This window comes from Mustela putorius, unplaced genomic scaffold, assembly GCF_011764305.1.
Source record: "Mustela putorius furo isolate JIRA1106 unplaced genomic scaffold, ASM1176430v1.1 tig00000174_pilon_pilon_pilon, whole genome shotgun sequence".
Lineage (NCBI taxonomy): Eukaryota > Metazoa > Chordata > Mammalia > Carnivora > Mustelidae > Mustela > Mustela putorius.
Window position 1 is genome coordinate 1,477,559 of NW_025421304.1, and position 5,893 is coordinate 1,483,451.

General features: G+C 39.6%; 1 pseudogene; it reads left to right on the forward strand.

The window, feature by feature from the left end:
• Window positions 1-192: 192 nt before the first annotated feature.
• LOC123391026 lies at window positions 193-5,473 on the forward strand (annotated as a pseudogene).
• The last annotated feature ends 420 nt before the right edge of the window (window positions 5,474-5,893 follow it).

The following is a 5,893-nucleotide window of genomic DNA, read 5'->3' on the forward strand; positions in this document are numbered from 1 at the left end:
AGGCCCAGTAAATCCAAGAGTGTTGGGGCGCCTGGGTGGCTCAGTGGGTTAAGTCTCTGCCTTCAGCTCAGGTCATGATCTCAGGGTCCTGGGATCAAGCCCTGCATCGGGCTCTGCTCAGCAGGGAGCCTGCTGCCTCCCCTCTCTCTGCCTGCCTCTCTGCCTGCTTGTGATCTCTCTCTCTGTCAAACATTTTTTTTTTTTAATCCAAGGGTGTTTGAAATATCAGAGGCTGGTAATGATGTTGTCTGGGGCCTTTGGCAGGACCTTACCGATGGGTCACAGTGCAGGCCCTTAGGATTTTGAACCAAAGCCATGCCATTCTCTGCAGTTAACTACTCTCCTTTTGAGAAACACGTTTCAGCCTGCTACTGAGACTTAGAGACTAAACACTAAACCATGGGCCACCAAGTTAACATCATAAACTGGGTATAATCTGACCTAGCTATTAAGCTAGGTATGCAGAGCAGCACTCATAAAATGGAAGGGATGTTTAAATGATTGGGCCAAGTATGCCCTGAAGGCACAAGTAATCCTACTGGTCAGAGTTTTAAGCAGTGCACCTGGGTTTTTGTTGTTTTGTTTTCCTGCTTGGAAGAAGAAATGGTCAGATGTACGATTCACAGGCTGTGGCCAGTGGTTTGGCTGGGTGGTCAGGAGCTTGGAAGGAACATGATTGGAAAACTCATGTGAAGGAAGTCTGGAAAAGAGGTATAGACCTCTCTGCATGGGTAAAAGTGAAGCTCTTTGTGTCCCATGTTAAATGCTCAGCAGAAGAGGATTTTAATAAAGTGGATAGGATGACCCAGTCTGTGGACACCATTTGGTTCTTTCCTCAGCCACCCTATCATCACCAATGGGTTCTTGGACAAAAAGGCCATGGTGGCAGTGATGGCCATTACCCATGGGTTCAGCAACACAAGTGTCCACTCATTAAGGCTAACCTGGTTATAGCCACTGCTGAATGCCCAATCTGCCAGCAACAGAGACCAACACTGAGTCCCCGATATGGCACCATTCTCTGGTGGCAGGTTGATAACATTGGACTGCTTCCATCATGAAAGAGGCAATATTTTTTTCTTTCTAAATAGAACAGACACTCTGGATACAGATTTGCCTATACCGTACATAATGCTTCTGTCAAAACTACCCTCAGTGGACTTACAGAATGCCTTATGATAGTGGTATCATGGTATTCTAAACAGCATTGCTTCTGATCAAGGAACTCATATCACAGTAATTGAAGTACATCAGTGGGCCCATCTTCATAGAATTCACTAGTCTTCCCAAGTTCCCCACCTTTCTGAAGAAGCTAGCTTGACAGAATGGAATTATGTTTTACAGACTCAGTCACAATGCCAGCTAGGTGGCAGTGTCTTGCAGGGCTGGGGGATGGTTCTACAGAAGGCTCTTTATGCTCTGATATCACCATCCAGTATTTGGTGCTGTTTTTCCCATAGTCAGGATTCATAAGGCCGGGAATCATGGGGTAGAAATGGGAATGACACCACTCACTATTACCCCTGGTGACCCAACAGCAGAATTTTTGCTTCCCCTCCCCACAACCTGTGCTCTGCTGTACAGAGGTCTTAGTTCCAAAGGGAATGCTTCTACCAGGAGATACAATGATACCATTTAACTGTAAATTTAACTGCTACCCAACCACTTTGGGTTTCTCATCCCTCTGAATCAAAAGGCAAAGAAGGGATTAAGGGTACTGGCTATGGTGATTCATCTTAACTACCAAGGGGAGGTTGGACTCCACAATGGTGATAAGGAGGAGTGTATCTAGAGTACAGGAGATCCTTTGAGGCTTCTAATATTGCCCTGCCCTATGATTAAAGTGAATGGCAAACTACAAACTATAAAGGCAGGATTATTCAAGGGCCACACACCCAAGAATGAATTTTATGTCACTCCACCAAGTAAAGAACCATGACCAACTGAGGAGCTTGCTGTGGGCAAAGGGAACATGGAATGGGTGATGGAAGAAGGTAGTTATAAATGCCTACTACAACTATGGGACCAGTTTCAGAAATTGGACTATAATTGTCATGAGTGTTTATTTAGTTGTGTGTTTGTATGTATGTATATAAATCTTTATTCCTTTTTTATATCATTATCATGTGATATAAGATGTATTGACCTTATAGTATATAAGTATTATTAACTTTACATCGTAATACTTAAGTTGTGGGATATAAGGGAGGAAAGTAAACACTATGCAAGACTTTGCACCCTCTTCTGGGGAAAGGATTCGTGTATTTTTTGGTTGTATGCAAGATAGTTGTATTATGTTAGGTGGAAGTATGTCCTTGTTACTGTTTTTTTTCAGATATTAAGTATCGTTTAGGGAGATGCATATAGGTGCCAAGTTGGCAAGGGGTGGACTTATGAAGCCTAATTTTATGTAATATGGCTGGGCCATGATGCCCAAATATTTGGTCAAATATCATTCTGGATGTGCCTGTGAAGGTGTTTATTAGATGAGAATAACATTTAATTTAAATTAAAGATTACCCTCCAGAATGTGGGTAGGCCTCATCCAATCAGTTGAAGGCCTTGATAGACTAAAGACTTCCCTCTCCCAGAGCAGAAGGGAACTCTGCCAGCAGATAGCTTTTGAACTCAAACCTCAACTGTTCCCTGAGTATTTAACCTGCTGACCTGACCTACAGATTTTGGACTTAACAGGCTTCCACAATCTCATGAGCCAAGCCAATTCCTTAAAATCTCTTTCTTAACTCAATACATAGACACACAGAGACACACACATATATCCTGTTGTTTCTGTTTCTCTGGAGAACTCTGACTAATACACTATTATAAGGACATGTATTATCTAATTTAATTCTCATGAGAACCCTGTGAGGGAAGTATTACCATTCTCAGCATACTGCTTAGGCAAGTGAGGCATCAGGGCTGAAATAAGTTGTGAAATGTCACAGAGTTCCTGAGAGATGAAACTAGAACTTGAGTTCCAGAGTCCTCAATCTTTAACACTGGATTCTACTATTTTCCAACTCCTTTCCAACATTCTGCTGTATTTCACTAAGCCATTCCTGATGAGTATATCTCTTTGACAAATTGAGGCCAATATCATGATGATTATAGTGTGGTCTATCATATCTTAATTAACACATTGTTTATTCTGAAACTTTTTTTAACTAATTATTATCAAAAATTCTTTTTAAAATTATTTATTTGAGAGAGAGAGTATGCACACACAATGCAGGGGGGAGTGCAAGGGAGGAGAGAGAGAGAGAGAAAAGCAGACTCCCCGCTGAATAGAAAGCCCAACTCAGGGCTTGATCCTAGGACACTGGGCTAATGACCTGGAGCCAAAGGCGGACATTTAACCAACTGAGGCACCCAGGTGCCCCCATCATCAGGAACTCTTCAGTGAACATCCTTGTAATACTTATTTATTTTTAATTCTTCCTAAGTATCCTAGATGTAGGATTTCTATATAAGACATTAGACATGCCTACAGTATACAAGAAGCTGTGCCTATGTGCTTGGATGAAGCACAGATGAAGAAGGTATAATTGCTACCTTTATGTTGTTCATAATCCTGCAGGGGAAATAAAAGTAAGTCAAAGGTAGAACATGACAAAGACCTCTGGAGAAGTACAATGATAAAACCACAGGAGTTCATAATAAAGAATTCTAACTATAGCAGCATTCCAAATTATTGTGAATTCATAGGAACTCTGGAATGTGAACTTTCCCTAGTCAAGTTTATGCCCTAGAGTTTTATTTCTCTTGATGCTGGATCCAAAGGGAAACTAATGGAGCAAGGTGATTCTCTCACTAGTTGCAGGCAGGGCATTTTGGTTAATATTTCAGAAGTGAAATAAATTCTTCCATCAAAAGACATAAAACAACTAGACCAGGATTTGAGCCTCTTAGCTCTTCTCTAGGCAGAAAACCCCTATGTATGCTTGGAAATAAACTATTAGAAGGACATAAGAGAAATCATTCATAGCTAACTATATTTAGAATATGTTGAGCTATAAATCTAACCTAAAGACCCACAACAGGGCTTTTTTTTGCCTATTTTTGAAGAACTTTCTTTTAATAAAATTTCTTAAGACAATCTAAAATCAAGACATTCTTGGTTCCTGTAAAGAAAATAGGAAGTATACTTAAACTTAAATTTATGGAAGTTATGGAAGTATACTTAAACAAAAAAATCAGTGTCATAGACTAGAAACCAATAATGTTAGCTTTTAGAGGTATAAATTGAGATATTTTTCTTTCTATTGCTGATGTCTGACATTCTATCCATCTGATATATATGACCTTATGGTAAATGGTTATACATGTTGTATAGTAACCTGCTTAAGCCACGGTCATATATTTTTGAATTTTTCTCTATTTTTTGGTTATTCCTCAATTTAATTTTTAGTGACCACTTAATACCTTATTGTGAGGAAGTTCTGGAATTTATTAAATTTGTATATTCTTGCTGGACTCAGAAAGCTTAACCATACCAGAGAAATTCCTTCTACATCCTGCCTAGTTCCTGCATCTGGCCAACCTTCTTCATTCTTCCAGGGTCATATGGGGCTAGGGTTTGTGGAGTTGCAATGTTTTTGTCATTTGCAGTACTATTACTCCCAAAGATGTCCATCAAGTTCTCCAAGGTGAAGAGTGAATCCCTCAGCCCTGTTCAGAAGGATATAACTACAAGGATGGGATGTTGGAGCCTGATTTTGTGGATTAAAATATTTTTGCTCATTATATCCTCCTTCAGTATGAATCTCAGGAGAGCCTTTGAAGAACTGATTTGGCATCTGTATAATTGTAAACTGCATTTTGTATTTACTGAGGCTTCCTTTTCTTGATATCTAAGGTGATTTGATCTTCCTCTGGCCCTTCTATTTTCTTCTCTGATTGGCAGCAACTCGGCAGACTCAAGTCCCATTTCATTTCTTATATGTAGTATTTATATCTCTAAGCCAGATGTGATTTCCTTATTAGAGGGAAGGAGACAGCCCTGAATGGTAGAGAAACCAATGAGTAAACAGACTCCAGGAAGAGGGAAGCCATTGCAGTTAAAAGCCCAGATGATGTGAAAAGCTAGAACTTAAAGATATTTGAGCAGCTTTCTTTAGCCTGAATATTCAAAGATACATCACCATCATCCCCAAGCAGAAGAGACCTCAGGAGAAAGTAAACTTGCCAACACCTTCATCTTGGACTTCAGCTTCCAGAACTGTGAGAAAATTAATTTTTGTTGTTTAAACCATCCAATTGGTGGTATTTTGTTATGATAGCCCTAGCAAACTAATCTAGGAATATTAGCCCTTTGTTTGTGATACATCCTGCAAATATTTTTTCCCAATTTGTAAGTTGTCTTTTGATTTTTGTAGTCCTGATCTTTGGATATTTTTTCTTATTGCATCCGTTTTCTGAATCACAGTAAGAAAGTTCTTTCTTGGGGTGCCTGGGTGCCTCAATGGGTTAAAGCCTCTGCCTTCGGCTCAGGTCATAATCCCAGGGTCCAGGGATAGGTCAAGGCGGGCTCTCTGCTCAGCAGAGAGCCTGCTTCCCCATGCCCCCCCACCCACCTCTCTGCCTACTTTTGATCTCTGTCAAATAAATAAATAAAATCTTAAAAAAAAAAAAGTTCTTTCTTACATTGAGGTTAAAGAGGGATTCACCAATGCTTTCTTCTAAGACCTATATGATTTCATTTCTTATGTTTACATTCCTAATCTATTTGGAGTTTATTCTTGTGGTATGATAATGTAAAGATATAATTCTATTTTTGTCCAAATGGCAAACCAGGAAACTTGTCCCAGCTATGTGCTTATATTTTAATTTTTTATATCACTGTAGATTTACATGCAGTTGTAAGAAATAATATAGAGATCCCACATAACCT